The 27,171-nt window shown below is 34.7% G+C and overlaps 1 long non-coding RNA gene across 1 annotated transcript in view; it reads left to right on the top strand.

The window, feature by feature from the left end:
• Window positions 1-10,365, top strand: part of LOC119042640 (uncharacterized) — a 40,263-nt gene extending 29,898 nt beyond the window's left edge. Inside the window, exons 2-3 of the long non-coding RNA XR_005081264.2 lie at window positions 4,412-4,534; window positions 10,281-10,365. This is a non-coding gene — a long non-coding RNA (uncharacterized LOC119042640). The remainder of the gene's footprint in view (window positions 1-4,411; window positions 4,535-10,280) is intronic.
• Window positions 10,366-27,171: the final 16,806 nt, after the last annotated feature.

Raw genomic sequence — 27,171 nt, 5'->3', positions numbered from 1 at the left:
TAAGTACTCTTTTCCTCTTGCTTATGTTTAAACATCCAAATGCATTTATCAGACTGCCTTTGGGGGCTGCTGTGAGAATAGGGATTTGCATTCACATCTTGTTATAGAAAACATTCAGACTAATACAACAGCAGCAGTCTATATTAAAGATATACAAGTGTCACTTAAAATCTAAGCTCTTAACTAAGAAAGAGGACATCTGGTCATACTCCTTGTGTTCCCTCTACTCCCACAGTCCAAAATCTTGCAGAACATTTTCTTAGCAAGTAACAAAACCACAATATAGTACAATAAAATCTCACTGACCCTCCATTGATTAAAAAGTAGGAAACAACCTTAAAGAGCCAAAGTTTAATTTAGAGTGATTGATTTTGTAATATAAACTTGTAAGAGTTGAGAAAGTATGAGTAAGAGTTAAGTGAACAATATATTCAGGGGACTTTTGCAAAAATTTCTAAGAAAATAAAACAGTATGCAATATTTTAAAAGACTTGTCACTCTGACCTGCTCATTACTTGGATGTAGACAATTCTTCTATGTCAGTCCTGATCTGTTTATATTACAAAAGATTTTTTATTTTATATTTCATCTTCTGACAAGGATGCTATTTCCCAGATATGCATGTGACTTTCTTCTTTATTTTCCTTTAAATCTCCACTCAAATATCACCTAGATAAAATAGAATCCCAGCTGTCCCCAGGACACATTCTAGCTCTCATGTGTCTTACTATTTTTTTTTAGTTCTTACCACTCATTTGACATACAGCATATTTATTTGTTTATTGCTTCTCACCTTGCACTAAAATGTAAACTTTATACAAGCAGAGACTTTATGGTTTTGTTGATTCTTTGTTCCCACTTCCTATAGTAGCTACTGGCATGTAGAAGGTATGCAATACATATCTGTGGAGTGAAGGAACAAATGAAATTTACTTGACTCTGATACAAAAATGTACTGAGAAAAGGACACAAATTGATAAATATCTGGTACAATATTAATACAATCATAGAAAGGAACCTTTCTGTTTGTGCCTGATGTTCTCAAGTCTCTTTGTTGTTTTCTTTTTGCTGGGTTTGAATTGCAGACATTTAGCAGGGAGGCTGCCTGCTGACTAATGAGATAGAGTTAGAGATCTAGCCCAGCAATATTCACACATTCTATATGCATTCATTTTTCTCTAGTGACATTTTAATATATTTTGGTGAAGATATTCACAAGATAATGAAGGTATGTCTAGTGAGCATTGAAAGTGATGAGTCTTTTTTTCCATTATCAAAGACAAATACAGGTGTGTAATATATGCAGAACATTGAAAGTAGAAAAAGAAAATGAGAGAATCCCAAGTAATGAAAAGAAATTAAAGCCCTCCAGTAATGAAAAGGAAGGCCAAACTGAAGACATAAATCTCTGCACTCAGCAAGGATTTATACTTATGTGGAGTGAGTGGACCCATGGCTTTCATGATGTGATTCATTTTAGAAAAACGCCATTTCTTCTGCCAAATATAGAGTTCATGGTTTAGTGAAAATTTTATCTTCAGTCTGATCCCATGAGCCAAATTCTGATCCCATATATTCTCACACCAGGAATAAACTAATTCCTAAGCTTCTTTGTAAGATTCTAAGGATACCGTCAAGGAAGGGGCAGTCTCTACTGAGGTGAAACCTTCGTATATTTGCATTAGGTCTTATGCTATACACTCTGTGTGACATGCCATTAATAATGTAAAGATCATTTAATTTTACACTGCTTGAAACTTGTCCAAATGACCAAGAAAGATATCAACTCACTTATAATGCAGTCCTGATGGTGATACTAGAGAGTATGTGATCATGAATTCTTTTCAGTAGATTCAGAATAGTTAGGCAGGGCAGAATCTAGACAGGTCATTGTCTACTAGGATCAAATCCGCAGAGATATCACCAGGTTTGGGGGTTGAGCTTTAAAGAACAACTATCATTGGTGATTATTTTTGAAATAGATCATGCTGCAATTAATCAGAGTATCTTCTCTATCACTGACTGTATAGTAGCAAAATTCAGATAAGTAGTTCACCCAGTTTGTGGTGGAAGGTATTGGTTATTAAAATGAATGCAGATATTTTATTGGGAGGATAGGGAATCTCTGTGAATAAGTTAGGCAGTAGTAGCTAACACAAACAATACTCATGTAGTCAGGCCATCCTACTTTGGCCAGCTATATATTAGGTTCCATATATTGTACAGTAAAATTTGACTTCAATCTTTTTCCAAAATTAGGGGTTGAGCTATTTAATTCAGTCACTAATAAACTGATTTCCAATTCTGCTGGTTGGAGTAAGTGAGTATTCATAGAAGTGGAGGACAAAAACTGGCAGTCAAAGAGTAGATGTAAAAAGACAGATGCCCAGGGCTGTGTAACAGTGATAGTTGCTGAGCTGAGATTTAGATCAGGGAGGGAACTGCTTAGTACTGTTCCAGATGACAACGGACATTAGGTAGTAGGCTGAGAAATGATCTACTCTATCATCTGAGGGAAGGGACTAAAAACCACAAAGCTGACTCAGCAGGCTTTGCAAAACTCAGTGTATAAATTGGTCATACTCAAGAGGAAAATATTTTAAATTTAACTAGATTGTTATAAATGATGATGCCACCCCTTGAGAGATCTTTTATCTGCTCATCTCCATGAATGTTTCTCAAATATTTTTGTAAATTTTCCCAGGTTTTGTTTGGTTGCAAAAAATAACACAAATTGACATAGGAAGATGCCACTTGTTTCAAGCTGCAGACAGTATTTCCATTTGCTCTAATCAGAATTCTCCCAAAGTGGTCATCTTCTAAAATAAACATAGCGTGAAGTAATAAATCATGTCTAAAATACAATCTACACTTGAAAAGCTTATTCTTTGATCTTATCAATGAGCAGCATTTTTCTAAAATAAAATAGAATATATTTTTCAAGATAATATTTCACTAGAAAAAATATTCTTTCTCTTTCTAAGAGAAAATTAATTTAGATATATTGTTATTGAAATAAAATATGCAGAATGCAGGATAGAGAACAATACATAATTAGGTCTCAATGAACTTCTAACATGACTGTCTTTAACAGTTGCTTATGAAAAGAAAAAAAAGGCAGTACCAAAGCTTGTTTTCCTGAAGCACCATCTGTTATTTTTGTTTGAATTAATCTTAGCGCTCTGAAAGTTATGGGTACTGTGCAGTAAAGAGCAGCATTATGGGAAATGTTGTATGTCTATGTGCTCGGCTTCCCCAATTTTACAAGTATAGAATTTCAAAGTGATCTCTTTTATCAGAGGTGTGACTGAATTTCCTGCTTGTGCACTGTGCTATTAGCAAAGTAATATTGCATTGTCAGTTTGCTTGCACTGAAATACAAATAAAATAGGATCTTGGCTTGCATATTTTCTGTCTAATTGTTGTTTTCTTTATGTCACATATATAGAGACTTTGAAGAAAGTGATTATCAAATTGTTATCAAATACCTATAAATTCTATTGATTTCTCTACCTTAGGGAAATTAGTTTTTATAGTTAATTTAAAAAATTAGATTCTCTTCCTCAAAGGAAGATCTATAGATTTCAAATACTTTTATATACTGTATAAACATCGATGCATGTTTTACACATCATTTCTCTCCCCTTTGGGAGTAGTGGACCAGAAATATGTAACAGCATGACACATGGTTATAGATATTTTCCATGGAGGTTTTATCTGTCCTTTTACTTAAAACTAAAATGACAGCCCTGCCTTGGTGGCTCAGTTGGCTGGAACATCGTCCCATACATTAAAAATGTTGAGGGTTTGATTCCCAGCCAGGGCACATACCTAGGTTGCAGGTTTGATTCCCAGTCAAGGTGCATATAGAAGGAAAATGATCAGTGTTTCTTGTTTCTCTCTCTCTCTTTCTCTCTCTTGCTCTCTCTCCCCCTCTCCCTTCCTCTCTCTCTAAAACCAGTGACTATATCCTCAGGTGAGGATAAAAAAACCCTAAAATGACAAATTTAAGATATATGTTTTTCAAGTATTGCCCTTAAATGTCAGAAGAATAAACTTGAAACAAACCAAAAAAGAAGAGTAAGTGATGGTTGTCCATAGGCCACATCTACTCAAATTGAGGTTTTTACCTTGACTATAAATTCCAAGAAGACGGAGAGTATTTGAAAATTCACCAGACTCTGGAGGGTCCAACTGTGATCTCTGGTCAGGATTTTCGACAGAGGCAGTGCTAAGTCACTGGTTGCTCTGGTTAGTGTCAGGGATTGTCACCTGGTTAAGTCATTAAATGGTACTGATGATAACGAACTGAAGTGTACACTTGCTATGTACCGAAAACTTTAAATTAACTCATTCAATTATGACAACAAACTCCCTGTGGTTAAGTATAATTATTATCTCCATTTTACAGGTGAGGAAAGAGAAGTAATATACTCTGTGTTCCTGGGGAACTAAGAGGTGGAACTGAACCCAGGCAACCTGATCTTACAATAAATCTGTGCTCCTAACACTACTCAAAGAAGGCAACCAGCAGGTAAGGTTTGGCTTACGACCATTTTAAAGGGCAAAATTCATGCAAGATAGGCCAGTGTATAAGAGAGGGTTCAGTCTCTACAATAATAATAGCAAGTCCTTAGTTGGTACCTGCTCTACACCAAGCACTTTATATATATATCAATTAATTTAATCTTTATAACATCTCTAAGAGTAAGGTACTCTTTCAATTTCCAGCTTGTTATTGTAGAAACTGAGGCGTCAAGAGATGAAATGAAATAGCTTGCCTACAATGGCATCCTAGTGGCAGAGAGAGGCTTTGAACTCAGATAGTCTGACTCTAGTTCTTGTTCTTTTCCATTATAAAATATTGTATCTTGTTTTGAAAATTTAAGACCTTAAGTAATTTATGGGCAACATCCAGTTTACAGGAGCCAGGTTTAAGAGAAGAAGAAGGAAACATATAAAGTGCCTTTTAAAAATTAAAATTCAATAAAAGAGAAAAATATATCAAAACATATCAATAACAATGACCCATGGGCACTCCACAATATAATCTACATTTACCCTCTCATTCTGGTGCTTGTTAGGTTGAATTGTGTTCCCCCACCCTCCATACGTTGAAGTTCTAAACCTGTGCACCTCAGACTATAACCTTATTCTGAGATAGGTTTATACAGAGAGAATCAGGTTAAAATGAACTTGGGTTCATTTGGGTAGACCCTAACCCAATAAAACTGTTGTACTTGTAAGAAGAGAAAATTTGGGCAGAGACCACATCAAGGGAAGATGATAAGAGAGAAGACAGCCACTGACAAGCCCAAGAGAGAGGCGTGGAACACAGCTTTCCCTCAAAAGAAACCAACCGTGCTGATGATGTAGTTTCAGACTTCTGATCTCCAGAACTGTGAGACAATACATTTCTGTTGCTTAAGCCAACCGGTTTGTGGTACTTTCTTAGAACAGCACTAGCAAACTACTATAGTACGCTTAAATTAAAGTGAGCAGAAAATTATTTCACACACTGTAGCCAATTCATGGAACATAAGGAAGGACACTGAGACATCTCAGGGAATTCAGAACAGTCTGTACAATCGAACTTGAACAGGGACTGAGGAGTGTCAAAAACTCAGGCAGCATCTCCAAGTCTCTTCATTTTCACAGGCTGTATCATCTCTCCCTTTTTAAAAAACTTTTGTTGACAGTATTTCTTCACATTTTTACACACATGACTGCACCAAAGCCTCCAAGGGTACAGCCCCCCCCCACAAAGTAACAAATACTTACTGAGAAGTTTAAAATCTCAAGTCTAAACTCATAAGAGGCAATCTGATAGGCCTGACATAGGCCAAGTTTCTTTCCATGTTTCAGTCAGGCAGGGCCAGGAAAACAGGGCTTCACAGGGTAAAGATGGCTGTGGGGCTCAGACCCCCTCCCTGAGTTCCTCTGAAGGCTCCGAAGAGGAAGCACCCTCTTCACACCATAAACAAGGAAAACAGAAAAGAAGTAAAAACAGAGAGAAGACTGCTGTGCAAATTAAAGACGAGGGGGACAGACAGGAGCAGCCATCGTTCCTGCCAGCCAGAGGCCAGATGAAAACGGAGAACATTTCAGGCTCCAATAAACTGGCCAAGATGAAGTGAGTCTACAGCAGGTGCAAGCCCTAACCCAGCTGCCCCGAGGCCAGCACAGGTACTGCAAGGGGACAGCTTCCCGCAGGATGTGGAGGGGTCTGGAGGGCAGATGGAGGAAGGTCAATCCAGGATGTGAGCACAGCCGTTCGCCAAAGGCTAGAGGGGCAAAGAGGAGGAGAACAGGGATAGGAGCAGAGGTTGAAGCTGAGCCTTATTTTAGCAGATGTTCTCCAGTTCCAATGACCACAGGCCAGACCATGGCTGCATCCTGCACACATCCTCATATTTTGGAATAAAATGTGACATTCAAATGCCATGGGCTGGAACTTGTTATTAATTTGATAATTTATGTAAATAAAGTATCTGGAGCAGAATTTCCTTAAAATTTGAACATTTTTCCCTATAATTACTCAAAATTTTATAACAGGTAAAATTACATGATAGGATTCATAGGACTCCTTTTATAAGCACCTGGAGAACTGGATGCCTAAGATTTTATGAGTAGTGCCCTGTGGAGGTACACCATCTAGTAACTCCCTTCCACAGTGTTCTGCTTGAATATTTACCATTTTCTGTGTGACATGATGTGTGAAAGGTTAGAAGCACTCAACGAGATGGTCTCTATAGTCTTTGATCGTTCTAAGCTTCTCAGACTACTATGGAAAATGTTTAAACCAGCATTGGGGGAATTTTTTAGTTTTTCTTATAAGCAGTAAAATATAGAGTCTGGCAGAAGTAACACCTACTTGAGTGTGGTTGGTAGGGTAATAATATGGGTGTAATCATTTATAGTTTTAATTTGAACAATTCACCTAAAATGTTGTATGGTGTGCTTGAGTGTGATATTGTTATGTTACGGAATTATATGCTTATGATGTAATTAAAAAGGATCGTTATTTGTGTTGGGCCCTATATATTTAAAATATGTACGTTCCTGCCTTCTATGATTTTATGTACCAATAGCACTGTAATTTTCTTGTCACTGTAACTTTAGCTAATGATAAAGGTCAAAAGACCTTCTTACAGAAAGTAGCATCAGTTGAGATACATGATTAATCATGATGGATTAAAAAACCCGAAGAATCCTGAAACACCAATTCAAAAGAACCTATATACCCCTATGTTCATAGTAGTGTTATTTACAATAGCCAAGTGCTGGGAACAGCCTAAGTGACCATCAGTAAATGGGTGTATCGCAAAACTGTGGTACATGTACGCACTGGAATACTATGCAGCAGAAGAAAAAAGAAACTCCTATACTTCACAACAGGCTGGATGGATCTGGAGAGCACTATGCTAAGTGAAATAAGCCAGGTGGCAAAAGACAAATGCCACATGATTCACCTATAACAGGAACCTAATGAACAAAAAATGAGCAGAATAGAACCAGAGGCATGGAACAAGGAACAAACTGACAGGGACCAGAGGGGAGGCAGGAGGGGGAGAAGGGAGGAAAGAAAGGGAAGGGCCTAGTTCACAAAAACATGTATAACCCATGGACATGGGCAACACAGTGGGGATGGACTGTTGGGGGGCAGAGGAGAGCAATGGGGCAAAACTGGGACAACTGTAATAGGACAGCAATATAAATAAGTAAATAAAATGTGCAGCACTTAAAAAAAATAAAAACACTAAACTTTTATTGAAATATTTAGTGTTCTATCCCAGTTTGATGTTCATCATGTAATTTAGTTTTCTTTTTTAAAAAATAAACATTTATAAATAGTTTATTTAGCAAAATCTATTAACCTTTTATGCCTAGACATTCCATTTTCCACTCAAAGATTAAATATTAATTACAATATAAAAAAATAAGAGTACCTCTGTACATAGAACAGACTGACAGCTGTCAGAGAAGAAGGGTTGGGGATTAAGTGAAAAATGTGGAGGGTTTAAGCAAAAGAAAACAGCTTCATAGATACAGACAGCAGTATGGCGATATAGTAGCACATTCTTGCTATTTTCTATTTATATGTAAAAGACATGTAAAAAAACCTAAGCAAGAATGATTTTATTCTTTCTCACAAGAAATTGCTTTGTCTGTTAGGGAACTTGGCATATGTAAAAAAGATACAGCATAATTGGAAATGTAAAGTGTTTACTGGATTCTTTTAGCATTTCATGTTTGATTGATGAGCATTTCATTCCCATTTGCAACTTCATATTCTGCATATGGACAGAACTAGCATGCAAACTTGCAAAGGTAGCTAGTCAGGATGGAGATTTTCAGCTAACATTTTAGAACTGACTTTACATTTTGAATTAAAAAAAAACACCCAAAATTCTCATAATTTGAATGATTTTTGAATATTGTGACTTTGGGCCAATCATCCTTTATAGAGGAAATATAATTGACCTAAAAATTTTCTCAACAAAATTCTATTAATTTTGCACCAGTACATACAGAATTCACCAGTCCCATAAGCGATGAGATCATGGTTAATCAGCATCTAGGGCAGAGGCGGCTTATTCCGTGTAAATGGGAGCACTGGGTATTGTGGGTTGCAGTGAGAAATGATGATGTTGAGAAAAGGAGAGATGCAAGAAAGTTCTTGCAAGCCACACTTGTATTTGAGATTGTCTTACTTTGAAGGAGTCAGTGATTTTAAAAAGAGTGGTGTGATGAGAAATAATTCCTGTAAAAGCACAGTTGGGAAGATGGAGGATGATTAGGCTAGAGGAGGGACTGAAAGCAGAGAGATGAGCAGGGAGGCAAATGTAGTAGTTTTTGGGATGGGAGAAATAGACAGAAAACTGTACTTGAAAAATAACTAAATAAAATTTTAAAAAATCCTTTACAAAAAAAATAAATAAAAGAGGGCCTGAACTAAGGCTACTTTGGTGCAGGAGACACATTGGAACCTGAGGTTTCAACAGTTATATAGGAGATAATTTTAGGAGAAATGGAAGACACCTCAAATTTCTGATAGAAAATGTGAGAAAAATAGTAAAATATATGTGCATTTATTTTGGAGGGAGTGGAGGAATGAAAGTTGATAACAGAAGGCTGAGTTCACTTTGCTTCTTGTTGAAGTCAACTAAAATAACAGCTTAACAGTGGCACAGAACTTAACAACTGGGAAATTACTGGTGACCTGAGTGCCAGCAGTTCACAAGCACAAGGTGGAAGAACACCAGGTAGTACTGAGAAGTGTGCAAACAAAAAGAATAACTTCACATAGTGTCTTTTAGTTATTACATATAACAACATACACCTTTCCATAATTAAAAACTACATGATATGCTATATAGCGAGTACAGAATAACTAAGCAAACATGTAGAAATATTTCCCCCCTAAAACAGCAGTGCACCGAGCATGTTGTGCCTTTACTTATTTCAATGCTGTTGTTTTTTGTTATTTCCATAGGATAAATTCTCGGGAACTAGGTCATTCAGTTGAAGAATATGAATGTTTTTGGCTTTCTGGTTTTTTCAAGCCATTTATTATCATCTATACGTGTGATATCATGGAATAAATTCAGTCATAAATAATTTGGTGAATACAATAAAAGGACAGAACTCTGAATAGAAATTTATAACCTTGGTAAATATGCTTAGATTGTTAGTCATTTGGCTTAAGACTAATAATATTTTCTCAAATATTATCCATTTGAAATAAAGGTTGGTCTAGATTTAGTGATCCTCCTTTCAAAATTCATTTCTTCACTTCGTAAGTCTCTTGCTTGGGCGATAAACATGTTTAAAAATTCTAAAAGAAGGGAGTAAAATATTTGTTTTATCAACCATTGAAAAAATGAAATTTTATTCTAAATTCTGTCAGGTGAGTGTAAAGTCACCTGACAATTGGTACAGGTGTACCAATTGATACTTCACCTATGGAGCACTTGGTGGCTCCCTAGGACACTTCAAAGTAGAGCAGCCTCTGATTGGAGGAAGAAGCAGGTCATAGTTTTGATGATTTATATTTATATGAGTCCATTTATTGTCTAAAGTGTGTGACGTTAAATAACCATAGATTCTAAATTGAAGATAAGCCATAAGTTAAATAACAATATGTGGTATGAAAGATGATCATTTTTAGGAACACATAGTTTTGGGTGAATCCATTACATAACATTAAATAACTTGTGTTGAAATAGTTTGGTTGCCTTGACAGGCCTAATGTTGATTTTACTGTCATTTTCCTCCAGGATTTGATTTTCATTTGTATGAGAGGAAGAAGACACATGATACGAGTTGGCTCATGTGCCTGAATATGGCCCCACAGGGAAGATTTGATGGAGCTGAAGGTATTGCTTTTAGAGACCTTTTTATTTTGAGCTGCTGCCTTCATAGCCTTCATCTAGTTACATTATATGGGAAAGATATATAACTGAGCAATGGTTTTTGGCTAAAACTTACAATTGGAAAAAACAGAAACAGAGATGGATGTTCCTTAAGTTACATTTTTCACAATACATAACAGATACATAATTTTCTTATCCTAGTTTTAAAGCATTCCTTTAACCTCCAGAGTTTTTTGTTTTGTTCATTTACATAGTCAAACTTTTTCTTTGCCCCAGACTATTGCATTTTGGTTTAATAGTTTGAGCCCTTATCCTGACGGCATCTCAAAGGGCTCATCTACACAAGTAGACTTCAGGGCTGAACATTCCAAAGGACAATTCAGCACTTCCTTTTCACTATGTGAAAATGAAAGACCTCTGATCCTCAGCTGTTAATGCACAGGTGGCAAACGCAAGGCCTGCAGGCTCAATCCAGCCCATCCCCTTGTTTTATCTGGCCCAGCACCTTGTTTCTACCTGGGAGCAGCTCCTGGCTCCTTGCCCCTACTTAAGGAGTAGTTACACTTATACAGTCCTCAAATTACATTTGGCCCTTTGAGGCAACTGTGAGGCTGATGTAGCCCCCTGTGCAAATGAGTTTGACACCCATACTGTTAATTTATTATAAAGGATAAATTATGCTTGTTTATCTAATTGTACTTAACCAGAGGACTAGGATGAAATCAACAACAGTTTTATTTGTGAGATATGACAATAGGGGCTTTAAGTCTGTAATACCTAAGTCAGCTGGGAAGATAGCTGATGGTAGCATCAACACCTTTCCGGCATCAATGGCGTCTTTGAGTTTAGAAATGCGTAAGTTCCCTGAAAATACCAGCAGCATACTAAAATGACACATAGCATTCCAAGCTACATTTACATGATTGCAGTGGATATGATTAATACCAATTACGTTAATGCTTATTTTACTTCTTATGGCTGATTGACTCAATTTGCTAGTTGCTTTGGTATGTTCAAGAAATACCATAATCCAAATGACCTTTTATTTAAGTTTTAAAAATTATCGGAGAAAATACACTTTGACTTCTTGAGAGGCAGAAGTTTTCTCTCAAGTGACAATCTTCTTGGCCTTCTAAAGCCAATCCTAAATAAAATTGCAGTCTAGTTTTTGATGCTTTGCCTCATTGGATCTTTTCTATCTTTACCTAAAAGCTAATCTTCAACCATAAATACATAGAAGAGAAAAATATATTGAGTTTAAGAGTTTGGTCTGCTCAGTGGATAAGAACTTCATATTTCTCCAAAGAACATAAATTTGAAAAGAACAGCATATAATCGATACAATAATGGAAAGCAATTGAGGATATCTGGAAAGTAACTCTGAATAGATACCAATAATGGTCTATAATATGACACAAAGGCTAAGCAAATATTTCAGGGATGCGAACTTTCTTAGGTGGTGTGGTCAGTCCGTGAACTGCAGTTAGGAGAGGGGAGGTGCAGAGAACCCTCCCTGGATGTTGCCCACTTGCCTTTGGGGTCTGCTTGGAGCCAGGTTAGCTAGTAGTTTGAAAAGCTTGAGTAACTGGGTAAGTATCTTAGCATCATTTTACATTTAAACCCTGAAAAGTTAGATGTGTTTAAATAAGCTTGAACTTGTACCTGGAGCACAGTTGGAGGAATAAAAGCACAAAACAGAAATGGATTTGGATGTAATATTTTTATATTTTAAGGAGTTACTTTTGGGGATTAGTTTTCCATTTTATTCTATTTACTATGAAACAAGTAATATTAAGAATAAATACTTAACATTTTTAAGTATTGAAAGTCTTATGAAGTAAGTAAAAGTTAATACTTTTAAAATCCTTAACTAAATATTTTCAGCGGAAAGGGCAATTTTAGTGACAATTAGCTGATGGCGTGGTAATTATTGGAATATTGTGAGTGCCAATAACAAAGCCTTCTGTTAAAATGCGAGGAAATTATCGTGTAAAATGTTCTCACATTTTTTCATTGTAGTTTTTTCCACACTGTATTTAGCATATTTCTGACATGTTACTTTAGCTTGTTGAATTTCTGAAACAGTATTTTTCAGTATTTGTGTTATCACTGATGTAGGAAAAAGCAGATCATTGTTAATATTAGGGTGCTCTTCAGATTTCAAAGGTGAAGGTCATTCCCTTTTCCTACTTCATAATGCAGTGTTTGTAATGTAGTATTTTCCAAAAAAAGTACTCTTTGGGAAATGAGTTTAGTAAATAGCCAAGTCATTTCTAATATAAAACAGACAAGGAAAGGTAGTGCCAGGTGGGTTAGGCCATTAAAAATGTCAGTACATCACTAATTACCTATTATGTTGGCCAACCAGAACTTACCCCTTTTCATTCATACTGGTCTAGTGAAACATTTCCAGAATAAGGAGAGGTTTCTTTCTTTTTCTATTTGTTATGCAGGGAAGTCATCAATTTTTTCTGACTTTCATTTTAATGGTTTGAAGTAGTCAGATGCATGGCTTTTCAATTTCTTTTACTACTTTATTTTATTACCTGGTTATTTTAAGGTCAAAAGATTTCCATTTCCAAAACACATAATAGAAATAATAAAGCAGTAGAACTTGGACTTAAATAACATGGACATTTTTCTTAAAAGTGTCAACATGGTTTATAAATTATTAAGAAGGTAATAAAATTTGAACGTATATAGCATAAACTTTACCTTAAACTGTCAAATACATGCTTTTGAAGATAATTTATTAATATATCATCAATAAGTATTTTTCTTATCATTAGAGAGAGTTAAGTAAAATCTAGTTACCCAAGAAACCATTAGATTGGAAACACTAGATGTTATTTGGTTTCATTTACCTGAAGTCTATATTTCTGCTGTGTTATCTAAGGTCAAGTCTATAAAATCAAACACCTGAAAGAAAGGTGAGAGTTTTCTAATTAAATCAAACTCCAAACATTGTTTTTATATACGTAATCTGGAGAATTGACTATGGGTGGTTTCTTTAAAATGTCTGTAGGAAACAATTTCTTTATTCTTCCATTCAGCTCCAGCGATGCTGGCCATAATATTGAGTTTCTCTTCAAAGCAGGATTTCAAAGTCCCTGCAAAATCTGAAGTGGTGATGCTCATAGAAGCAACTTAGCATCTTCACAGAAATCCTGTCATACTGAATTTGGAGAACAGCCTCTACATATCTAAAATATGTATATTTTATGGAAAATAAATACTTATTTTCCATTTCCTGTATATATCATGGAAAATAAGTATTATTTTCCATAAGAAGAGTGATCCTTAAGGAAAAATGATTGGCCTGTCCCTCAGAGAAAATGCAATGCCACAGTGCGTTATGGGAACAGATAGCATTTTCCTGTCTTTGTGATGTTTTTCAACACAAATTTTGGTCAGGGAAATCATTTTAAAGTAGAATAGCATCAGAAACAATCAGTGCAGAGTGAACGGGCACCAAACGAGCCACACACCTGTGTTTGCAAAACTGTGTCGATGCCCAGGAGGCTTGCAGCAATTGGTATTTCTAGAAAGCTACAACAGAAGTGGTGCTGGAGGGTGGTGTGATTTCTGCCAATTAATGTTCCCTGAGGGCAGTGACCCTCCAGAAAAAGAATAAAAAATTAATAATGATGATAGCATGTTCAATGCATCATCACTATATTCTCCACTGTTAAGTATATGTAAATACTAGACGATTGTGAAAATATCTACCTTGTTAAGGTCTTCGGAAGAAAAGCTTGTAAGATGAGAGATGACTAAGAATGGGTTTCTTAAAGTGATACAACTCTTTTGAAATATTCTTGGCCAGTTTGTCCCAGTGGGAGGGTACTTACATGGTAGGCATATTTGGGCAAAGTGCTTGAAACACTATTGGAGCATGACAAAAATGACTTTGAAATGTCTTCTTACACAAAATACATTTGTTGCCAGGGCACTTCTAGTTGACCATTTGACATCCCATGTTGGGCAATTTTTAAATTCATGTGTCAGTAGTAAATGAGGTAATTAGTGGAACTGATAACTTCTGGGAGCTCCCCTTTCCTCTATTGACAATTCCTTTGTAAAACAAATGCCAAGTCTGTAGGCTAATAATAAAGACTAGACTCCCTTGTTCATTATACATACAGCACTAACATGGGCAACATAGATCTAGAAGTATATTTGAATTATGTTCTCTTTGCACGATTTGTGTGCAAATATTATCATCCCTATTCACCCTAATCAGTCATGTAGAATAGAATAATTAGTCTTTTGTAGGTTCCTATGACTTTTAATTAGCACTCACTTTAGACAATAACCATAAGAGAAATTGCCACCCTCATCTTTTGTAATTATTTTAATTTTCAAAGTTGTTATCATGGTACTGTTGATATTTTTTAATTTACTTTTTAACTTCAGCTTTCACTTGACTAGCACTTTTTTCTTCCATCCCTGGAGGACTCATTTTATTGGGGACCGTTAAACAACTCCTCTAAAAAGAATGCTTCACTGGATAAGTTTCATTCCATTAAAGACATGGGAAAACAAGCAGCTATTTATCTCTTTTGGCCAAAAGAACCTGAGATGAAAGAAACAAATACACCTAATCTGGTGATGCCTTTAGAAAATGCACTAATGACATAAAAGCTTCTGAGGGGTCATCATCACCATCATCATCACATGAAGTAATTTCCACGTGGCCAGCAGGGTTCTAAGAGCTGTAAGTACATTAACGCAGACCCCTGTGAGGTAGATGCTATTTTTTTCTCATTTATCACTTGCGGGTAAGGAGACAGGCTGGTACTAATCACTCAGCCAGGAGGTGCTAGAGGTAGAATTTGACCCAAGCAGGCTGGCTTCAGAATCAACCTGCAGTCATTATGTTTATAGCACTGGCTTCATGCCATGTATTTTGTACAGCTTTTTATCTGATTGTTTTGTCTAACTTTGAATTTTTAGAGGGTGGGGAACAAACATTTATTTGAACCTTTATATTTTTAATCCCTCATTATGGGGTCTTTGAAAACATTTTATTTTGTGCGTGTGTAATTAAAAAGTTGCAGATGCTACAAAATTCACAGAGCTCCTACCTAACCTTTGAGTTTTTCCAGGCTTTCATTTGTCTCTGGTCTTTCTCTGAATCATCAATCAGTGAATCTGAATACAGCTGATCTTATAATATTGCCATGCTTGGCTCTCCAAAAATAACTGCTGTAGCCCATGATCTATCATTCTTGTGGATTCCATTGAACAATGAGCTCAGCTGCTTGCTCGTTCAAATCATTTTATTACCTTCCCCCTTAGTACTGTCTATCAGCAAATCAGGACACAGGATTTTCTTTTGTGATGTTGCTCAGAATACAAGCAGTTTACAATTGTAAAATGTGCTTTCATATTTTAAATCACTGCCTATTAAAAACAAAACCGATAAAAATGTTATGTTTTCTAAATCAGAATTACTTTTCAAACTAATAAATGCTATGTTATCTTTTTCAATGCCTTAAAATACTTTTTAAAAATCGAATTAAGGGAGCCTGGGTGAATATTGCTTAACAAATGACAAAATAAAAAAAAATGACCTTTTGATTGTCAGATCAAAGGTAGTTGAATTTTTGACCATGTAATGGCTTGGTCCACAATTAATGACTAAATTGATCTTTTTGTTATTGTTGTTAATTTGCTTTTTGGGGGGTGGGGATCAACTTTAAAGATCAATTTTTTCCTTATTGCTTAAGTTGTCATATGGTTTATTTCTTGCCATTGAAAGATTGACACATACCAATCAGGGATGTGTCTCAGGTAAACTAGACAATAAGGAAGTTAGGTCACTGAATTGAAGAACTCCCTGATGTCAAAGAACATAACTTTTTAGTATTTTGGTTAGCCAAGTTAGCTATTTACACTGACCACATTTTGTATATAACGATTTGTACCTTTCTTGCTAAATGTCTCTTAATATACGGTGATGATTTTTGCCCTGTCAAAAAGCTAGATAGCAGTTGGTTTATCTCTGGGAATGAAAACAACAATATTATTAAAATTTAAGTTTAAATAGTACATGTATTTATATGTGGAACAAAAAAGAGGTACCTGCATTTTGTGGATCAATCGTGACTTGAAAGTATTTAACAAAAGGGATTAGAGGAAGTCACTTTGTCTTCTTGCTATTCAGAGATAATTCATGTATGGGGTGCATTTTCAAGAGAAGTTGGAAAGAGAGGGAAGTGCCTGTTAGTAGGTTTTCTTTGGGATAATAAAGAAACTTTGGGAATAGGCTTTAACATGGGAAGATACAGGTGTGAAATGATAACACTGGAGGCAAAGTAAAATGGGGACCTGGCAACAGTCACATAATTAGAAGGTGGAGCCAAATATTGAAGACTTTCCTTAATTCTCTGAAAGAAAATGCTGTTTTAATGAAGCCGGATTGCTGGGAAGACCATGTTCACACCTGCAGAAAATATATAGAATGTGTTACATTTAAATTAGAGTTTAAATTAAAGCCTCATCCTGTAACAAGTTAGTAATTAAGTATATTCTAGAATACTTTCTTCATCTGTGTCTAAAGTACCTTCAAAATACCTATTAAAATTTATTTATGTTTGGTGATAGGCAGATTGTTCCCTAGATCATTGTCGAAACACTGCTGAGAAATGTAATTTGACTAGTAAATTAATGGCTTCTGGTGGTCCTCATGTTAACATAACACTTGGAGGCATTGCTCATCAGGGGCGCGATATTGTGTTTCGTAAGATGCATGAGACAAAGGCATTTAATGAGTTTTGGCTGCACTACACATATTGTGCACAACTCTGTTCCAACTGTTACAGGCTTCCTGCCAACATATGTGGGAAAAATTGCCTGAAAGATTAGTGAAAGAAATGCTCTCACCCCCTGCTGGGTACCCTTGTGATGGTGTGTCAACAGTTGGAGGAAATTTTGATATAGACAGTAAACAATTAGTTAGTGTCAGTTCATAGGAAGGTTAGACCCCTAAATAAGATTTATGAAAAAGGAAATAATGACTCTATTGTGTTTGTGATAAGTGGTGGTTATAATAATAGGTAATGACAACTCCTAATATTTATCATTCATGCACATTCACATATTTAACATTTTCTGTGATAATTTTCACTTGGTATGCTTGTAGAAAACGAATGCCTAGATAACACTGCAGGTTAAATATTCCTTTTTTATATACGCTGCAAAAAATTTTAATTATTCATAAATTCATTAAATTTTAAACATAAATAATAATTAAAGTTGTTGCTCATTAATAGTCTACAAATAAAAAGTGGCAAAAGCTGTTTGTCATCCTATGTCATCTACTGCTTTGAGAACATATGTACATAAACATTTCCCCAGTTGTGAAATTATTGTACAATGGGAAAAGTAAATCTCCTATAAAACTTTAAACATATTCTCCTTGTTGGTTATCAACATTTTTCTTATATGTTATTTAAAAATTTCCCACCCTTACTTTATCAGCATACAAATGTGTTACCTAGTAATAAAACTTACCTTTTTTAGACCATTACATAGAGTATATAGGTAAACATTTATTGAATGTTTGCTATGTGCCAGGAACTGTTCGAAGTGCTTTATATACCAACATGTCACTCATATACTAACTCACAATAATCCTAACAGGTAATTATTGCTCTGGGCATCACTTTACAGAGGGAGAAAGTGAGATACGGAGAAATTAGGAAGCAGGTCTAAACCTACGGAGGGGAAGCGGCGAAGTGAGGGATCGATTTTGTGGTTCGATTGCTGAGTCAGTCCCATGATCGTTAGGCATATTTCAGATCACCTGAGAATAAATGTGGTGGGTAGAATTGAACTGGGATGTTTCTGGTGTAAAGTGTATTTTTTAATGTGTACCTGTTCTACTTTGAAAAAAATGATAGCCAAACTGGGATTTGAAATAATGATTTGCAGTCAGTATTATAATTTATTTTACAAGTTTAGCCATTTTCAATATATAGTTCAGTGGTGTTAATACATTCCCACTGTTGTGCAACCATCTATCCATCACCAGTGCCCATCTGCAGAAGCTTTTCTTCATCCCAGACTGAAATTTCACACCCCTCAAGTAATGACCTCTGACTATGCCCTCCCTTCAGCCTCTGGTAACCACTATTCTACTTTCTGTCTCTATAAATTGGTCAATGCAGTTATAAAGTACTTAAAAGTTTACATTTAACTTATATAGGTTATTTGAAGTATAGTTATATTTTTATTTCATATTCAGAGTACAATGTTTAAGTTCAACCCAGTCTCTATCTGGACAATCACAAATTTTCTATTTCAAAAGTCAGATTAGACTTTTCCAAGAATTCCAGAATATTGCCCTACAACCAGTAATGCTGGTGGTAACCTGAGAATTGATGATACCACCTGAATGTTTGACGACAAGATGATTTTTTTGTCCTGTGGCTTGTCTTGACCCTTAGAGATATACCATTAAGTCCTGTGAACACTTGCAAACCTATTTCAAGGTTCTTTCCTTTTAACCTTTCAGATTGCTAGCAAGCACGGGGTTATCCATTCAGAACCAGGTAATGGATGCCAGATTCTGGCTATCTCTCCTGCTATGCCCCACACCATACTTACTTTTTTTTAATTTCTTTTTTTTTGTCTTCAAGAATGATGGGTACTGCGAAGTGAAAGGAATGTTCATTTTGAGCCAGATAAAACAACGGATATGGAAACTAAATAAAAGAACAGATTTGGAAACTATTCTTTCAAACAATCTGAGAAGAACATCCTTATTCCATCTAAGAATATAGTAATAAAGAATAGTAGATATCACACAAATTTATTTCCCAGTGAGGAAAGCAGCTTGATATAAATCAGTGGAGTTTTTCTTGGGACCCTTCAAAAAATTTTTGTGAGATTAGAAGGAAAATTCTCTTACAAACTCAGACATCAGTTTCTAATGTCTAGTCCTGGTCTACTTCTAAACAAGTAGATGAGAAGCATTGCCAAGGTGAGCCTGGAGTGTGAATGAAACCACTATTTCTCAGGGACTGTTCTTTCTGTGTGTGGGCTTTCCCAGACAGCCCATTTTGTGGCCCTGGGAAGTTTGCCATGTTCCATGTGAAGCCAGCATGCTCTCTTGGGTCTAATATGTTACCTGTGACATATAATTTCAGTTTTCTGGTGCATAGGACATTATAATAGAAAAACAAATGAAACACTTTCATGTTTTAGTAAGTATAGTACTAACATATATATACAGCATCCCTGGCAATAATGTGGCCTAATTTTCTCTTTAGGGCTATGTTCAATTACAAGGGGCACTTGGATGGTAGGCTTCTCAGATGAACCCAGCGTTGTTTGAATTGTTTGCTATTTCACTGTTTTTATGCCCAGAGAGAGATGCCTTCATAGTACTGGTGTGTGTGTGCATGCACGTGTGTGTGTGGGCAGTGGGTGGGTGAGAGGCAGGATGGGAAAGAAGAAAGTGTGAAGAAACTACTAGCAGGACTGAAATAGATAATTGCTTTACACCAGGATTCCAGTGTTCCTTTGTAAGCTGTTGTGTGTGTTCATGTCTGTTGATAGGCCTTGGGGATTTAGAGATACCTACATCATTTTATGATATACATATCAACTTCACTTTCTTATTATGTTTTACCAGTTTTCATCTTCATCTGTAGGAATAATAAGTAATAAATAAAAATAAACTTTTTTTGAATTACAATACTATAGTTTTGAAGCAGACATTTTTTTCAAGGAGGAAGGAAGCCAAACAGTTTGAAAACAGTTTCATTTAACACATAAAGTGAAATTTCATAAATTAGATGCCAGGCTGGTGACCAGATGTTTTAGGAATCCATCTTAATCGATTATAATGTCTGGTTTCAAAATGCATATGCATGTATTTGGAAAATCTATCTGTTGGACAAATGTATCTTCCTTAAAGATAATTCACTCTGATGGGAAGGAAGAGAGAACAGGTTTCAGGGTTATTGTTTTTAGATGATTCATTTAAAACAGTTCCTTTTTGTCTAACACAAACATTTTGCACTACACAGTTCCTTCCCTGCATAGCTCTAGCTCCTTCTTATATATTTTGATACATTGTATTTTTATTTTTATTTAGTTAAAAACATTCTAATTTTCCTTAAAAATTGCTCATTGACCCATGGGATAGTTAGAAGTATTCAGTTTGATTTATAAATATTTGGAATTTTATAGATATCTTCCTACTGTTGTCTACTTTTTATGTTGTTATTATCAAAAGAGATAACTTTGTATGGTATCAGCTTTTTCTCAATTGGTTGGGTTTTTTTTTTATGGCACACATTATGGTCTGCTTGCTGAATGTTCTACATGCATTTGAAAAGAATGTTAAAACCGCTGTTGCTGGGTTACACCAGTCATATGGTTATCAAGGTCTTTTAGACCCTTACTGATTTTTGTCTACTTGTTCTATCAATTACTGAGAAAGATGTGTTGAAATCTCCAACAATAGCTGCAAGTTTGTATATTTTTCCTTTTAGTTCAATTAGCTGTTTTTATTACAATCACAGTTGGCATGCAATATTATATTGGTTTCAGGGGTACAGCACAGTGGTTGGACATTTACATAACTTACAAGGTGATCCCATCTGTAAGTTTAGTAATCAGCTGGCAACTTACAGTTATTACAATATTACTGACCATGTTCTTTGTGCTTTACTTTACATTCACATGAGTGTTTTAAACTACCACTTTGCATTTCTTAATTCCTTCTGCCTTTGCACCCGGTCCCCCAAACTTCCCTCCATCTGGCAACCATCAGTTTGTTCTCTGTATGTATAAATTTATTTCTTTTTTGTATACTTATTTAGTTGTTTAGATTCCATATAAAAATGAAATCATTTGGTATTTGTCTTTCTCCGACTGGCTCATTTCAGTTAGCATAATGCCCTCTAGGTCCATCCATGTTATCAATGCTTCTATTATGTGTTTGCCTGGAAGTTAGGGTATTTTTTGCAATATTGTCTTATTCTTATTTTTTATCTTTTTTTCCTTCTTATTAGAAAAATCCCTTTAAAATTTCCTGTAATACTGGTTTGGTGGCGATGAATTTAGCTTTTTCTTGTCTGGGATAGTTCTGTCAGTTTTTATTTCTTGTATTTTGAAGCCTTGTTGCTAAGTGCATACCTACACATTTAGGATTTTTATGTCTTCTTGGAGAATCTAACCCTTTACCATTATTTAATTTTAATATTTCTCAGGTAATATATCTTGTTCTAAAGTATATTTTGATATTAGCAAAGACACTCCAGCTTTCTTTGATTTGTTTGTATGGTGTGTTTTCCCCATCATTTTTCTTTCTGTGACTCTGTAGTCTGGTAGTTTTTGTCAAAAAATTTATTCTAATTCTTACTTTTGTTTCTTTCATTATAACGTGCCTTTTTTTTCTCTGGCTGTTTCAAATATTTTCTCTTTGTCTTTAATGTTGAGCCATTTGAATTTGATTTGCCTAGTTGTCTTTTCTCTTCCTCTCCCCCTTTTTTTTTTCTGGAATTCCAGTTACATTTATCTTAGATCATTTGATATTTTTCACTAATTTTTTAATTTTCTATTCTGTTTTATTTTTTTTGTATTCACTCCTTTTTCTCTTTGTCCTTTAGCTTGGTTAATTTTTATGAGTTTATCTTCTGATTCACTGATTTTTTTCTTCACTGTGTTAAATCTACTGGTGAGTCTTTTGAAGCTATTCTTCATGATGCTTATCATTAATTTCTATTTTTAGAATTTTATTTCAACTCTTTCTTACAATTTTCATTTTTTCTGCTGAAGTACCCCATCTGTTTCTTGATGTTTTCTACCTTTTACACTAGCTTCTCTAACTTATTAGTTACAGTTAAGAAAAAATCCCTGACTGGTAGTTCTAATATTCTCACTGCTTCTGTGGAGATAGTTTCTAGGGCCCTTCATTTAAATTCACTCAGTTTTCTCTATCTGCGTCTAATCTGCTAAGCCTACTCTACAGAATAGTTTCTATTCTTCTATTGAGATCCCATATTTGTTTCATTATTATGTGTATTTTCTACTTTAAGTTGTTTAAAATATTTTAAATTACTGCTTTAGAGTATTTGGTAATTTCTCTCTTTTTATTTATGTAATCTGTGCCAATTTACTAATTTTTCTTCTTTATTTAAGTTTTTTATTGGATTATGGACATCATTGAGCTTACATTTTTGAGTGTGGATTTTACAGTCTTTCTTAATAGAATGCTAAAGTTTGTCCAAGTAGATAGGTAATTTTTTAGAGTGTGCTGTTGATTTTTTAATTTTTATTTAATTATTTTTCAAGTACAGTTTTCCGTCTATTACTCCCATTCCAGTCCACCCTGCCCCTTGCTCCCCACCTCCCTCCCATTTCCACCCCCCTTAGTTGTTGTCCATGTGTCCTTTATACTTGTTCCTCTAAATCCCTCCCCTTTTCCCTTAAATTCCCTTCCCTCTCCCCTCTGGTCACTGCCCACTTTTTCTCTATTTCAGTGTCTTTGTTTTTATTTTGCTTGCTTGTTTGTTTTGTTGTTTAGCTTCCTGTTAAAGGTGAGATCATATGGTATTTGTCTTTCAACACCTGGCCTATTTCACTCGGCATAATGCTTTCCAGTTCCATCCATGCTGCTGCAAAGGGTAGGAGCTCCTTTCCTTTTTTCTTTCTGCTGCATAGAATTCCATTGTGTATATGTATCATAATTTTTTTATCTATTCATTTACTGATGGGCACCTAGGTTGCTTCCAACTCTTGGCTATTGTAAATTGTGCTGCTATGAACTTTGGGGTGCATAGGTTCTTTGGGATTGGTGTTTGTTCATTTTGAAGCTTGCTTTTAAGTTTTATTAGAAAAATTCTACAGTGAATTTTTTGTAAGCCTGTATTAGCTAATTCTTATGTTCTTTTTAATTCTAATGAAAAATCTAGCTTATATCTAAAAGAAAATTGTGGCACAGTCATCTCCCTTACCCATGGGGAAAGTATTCCAAGATCCCCAGTGGATGCCTGAAACCCCCAGATATAACTGAATGCAATATACTCATATACTCTACTTTTTTCCTACACATACATATCCATACGATATGTGTGAAGTTTAATTTACAAATTAGGCACAGGAAAAGATTAACAACACTACTACTAATAATATAGAACAATTACAAATAATATAATGTAATAAAAGTTTTGTGAATCTGGTCTCTCCCTCCCTCTCTTTCTTAAAATGTCTTATTGTACTGCACACACCTTTTTTTCTTGTGATATGAAATGATAAAATGCCTTATTAAGTTGAGAATATTTTCCTCTTTACTTAAGGAAGCACTTTATAGCTTCTCTTTGGTATAACCAAATTACCAGAATCACTACTCTTGTATTTTGGGACCATAAACATTGCAATACTTTGATGGTCAATTTGATAACAGAAGGATGCTACTAAGATACTTAGAGGCAGTTTGCCTATACACAGTGGACAAGTTAGAGAAAGGGATTATTCACATTTCTAGTGGGCTGGAGTGGGATGTTATGAGATTTCATCATACTACTAAGAATGGCACACAATTTAAAACCTATGAATTGTTTATTTATGGAATTTTCTATTTAATATTTATAGACTGCAGCTGATTATGTATTACTGAAACTGCAGAACATGAGACCATAAATAAGGGGGGCTACCATACATGTTAATCTATGACAAGGTTTTTACATCACAAAATTCTCCCTAATGCGCCTATTTAGAAGAATCTTGATCCATTTATCCCTCCATCCCTCCCTCCATCCATCCATCCATCTATCCATCCACATAAGGTTATTCTCATGAGAATCAGGAAGCTATTAACAGGAAGAGGCAAATTCTTGATCTTTAAAACATGAAATATACAAAGGGTTGTGGGAATTCCGAGGAAAAGTACAAAATGCTGGTTTCAAGAGGGAGTGGGAAGGCAGAGCCATGGAGAAAGCACCATTTGAATTGGCCCATGAAGAAAGGAAGGAAGAATTTACATTACCAAGTTTGATGGAGGAAAAGACATTCTAGGCATTGCTAAGGCATGTAAACAATTTTGTAGAACTGGTAAAAATCAGCTTGTTAAAGTCTTTAACTTCTCAAATTAAGTGTCTTGTCAAGTAATTTAGGACTTTGGTAGCAAATTTCAGCTCTGCTACTTCTTAACTGGGTAGCAATTTATGTAATCTCTTGACCTTGTTTTTTCATGTGTTATGTATGGATAATTGTAATGCTACTTAATATAGTTACTGTACATGTAAAATGAGATAATGAACATAAAATTATTAACAAAATGTTTGATGTGCAGCATATACTAAAATTACTTATTTTTCAAACATCTGAGAGCATATTATAAGGAGAAGATAATAAGCATATATATTTACAGAAATAATAAATGTGAACATCTCATTAACTTTTAAACAAATATATAAAACTTGTTATTATTGTTACTAAAATTAATTAAATATTTCTCGTCATATTTTTAAGATTAGTCACTCTTGAGGACTATCCATAAAGATAGACATTTTAATCTTTTTTTAAAATCCTGATTATTACTCAGGGATATGTGTCATAACAGTAGACAAAGAAATATGCTTTGAACCTGGCTTTGAAAGGCTTAGATCAATACATATCTGAGTAATTATACAAAAATAACTTTTCACTTCTTTAGTTATATATAATTTACTTTTGAAACTCATAACTAGTCTGTCATGTTTGGCGACCTTGACTTTTTGACATTGTTGCTAGATATTAAATCACTATGGAATAGATTTGTGTTCTTGACATATATCTAGTAATTGATCTGTTCTTTATCATGTTAAATCTATTTGGGTTTAGAAAGATGGGCTTCTTCCTAATTAAGCTTAACTTCTATAAGATTATATTGCGGATTGACACTGGCAATTTATTTTATGCCATTGTTTATGGTGTTTAGGAAAGCACCTAATCATTTACTCTACTAAACTGTCAAATAGATTGTTCTGGAAGCCAGAATTTGGCTTTGTTAGTTTAAAACAAATATTGACAGAAAACTACAGGAATAATCTTGGCAATCATTGACTACCTAGGAAGAAAAATCCCATTCAAATTATCATATAGGCATTTCATGGAAAATTACATAAATGTGTAAGACCTTAATGTTATGTATAGCAATACATCAGTGAAGAAGATCTATTGCTATGGTGAAATGAATACTGCTCATGGGAGCTGAGATATCATAGGAGAAACCCACAAGTTCAAGAACATTATATGATATGATGGAGAGAGGCTTTTAACATGGATGCTAGCATTTTTGTTTCCTTTTAAGCTTAAGTTCATAGATACTCTGTAAGTATTTGTTGAACTGTTTCTATTTTTGCAAATAATAAAAAACAGGTACATTAAACATAGCTTTAGATTTTAAGTTACTGACAGTTAAGAAAGGGATATTTGTATGGGCTAATAAGATGAAAACATTACCTTGTCCAACCAAGATATATCCTGATTTTATAAATAAGAAAATTATGTTTTATTTTAGTGTTTTATACACAGGACAGGATTTTTTTTGGCAGAATTGGGGGGTTCAATCACAGACTTCTAAAAATCTTCTTTCTACGCTAAACAGTAAAAGATGGCTATGCTTCATTTTACCCTGCTATAAAATGGGCATTATTGTCATGCTTCATACATTTATCATAGTCATTGTATTAACTAAATAAATACTTATAAAGCCAGTATTAAGTATTAAAAGCATATTAAGGACTCATTATATGAAACTATCATTATTATCAGCAGCAGCGACCTCATTTTATGTTCTTTGTCATCTGGAAAAGACTGTAGTTAGTAAGGTAGGAATTCAGATGAAAAAACAATTAATGAGGAAGGGAGAAGCAGATTCTCAGACACTGTGTCCAAGTGAGTGCAGTGAATGGTAAAACTGGGGATTTTAGGGCAAGACTATTTGGGTGTAAGTTTTCTGCCATTGCAAGACTACATTGGAACTATGGACAATGTAGTCATAATTTTAAAGGCTTTACTTTCTTCCAGTTTATAATAATAAAATCTATGCTCAAGTGTGTCAAGTGTACACATCTGATGCACTAAAAATATCCAGTAAATGGCAGATTTTACTTACTACTAATCAAACAATTTGATAAAATTTGACAATTGGCTAATCAAGTTAATCCAGCCCATGAAAAATTATGTTCAAACTAACTTTTAGTTAATCCATTAAGCTTATTTCTCAAGTTTTAGTAACATCAAGGTTGGCTTCTGCTAAGGCTATATGAAATTTTAGGATGTCTTAATAAAAACAAAAATAATTATATTGCCCTTTATTTTCCATTTTACTTTCAAACTATTTTTGTCTTTTATATAAGGACCTCTCAATGCAATGTATTTAATAAAAACTTCTTCTTTAAAAAGGTACCAATGTGATCAGGATTAAAATAATTCTGATAAGTAATACATATGGTGATATAAATATCACACTAGATTTTTCTCTATTACAATTATTAGAAACCTCGGAAAAGTCTGGTGCCTGTTGTGTTAGTCTAACAGAAACAATGGGAAGTAACCTTAGCAACATGACTCATTCAAGCCAAGTGAAGTATATATCACTCGAAGTAGGATTCTTAACCTCCTTCTGTACAAAGGGAAATTTTATATTGATAAATATCAACTTTTACATTTTAATGTATATATATCTAATTTAGGATTTCTAATGCTTTTAGAAATTAGAATGTACACATTATAAAATACTAATATTAATTTAATGCCAGGAAAAAATTAGAAACTACTAAGTTAAAAGTTC

Source organism: Artibeus jamaicensis, unplaced genomic scaffold (assembly GCF_021234435.1).
Source record: "Artibeus jamaicensis isolate MK-2021 breed Jamaican fruit bat unplaced genomic scaffold, CSHL_Jam_final contig_466, whole genome shotgun sequence".
Lineage (NCBI taxonomy): Eukaryota > Metazoa > Chordata > Mammalia > Chiroptera > Phyllostomidae > Artibeus > Artibeus jamaicensis.
Note: the sequence above shows the minus strand (reverse complement) of the source record. Positions and strands in the feature narration are given on the sequence as shown.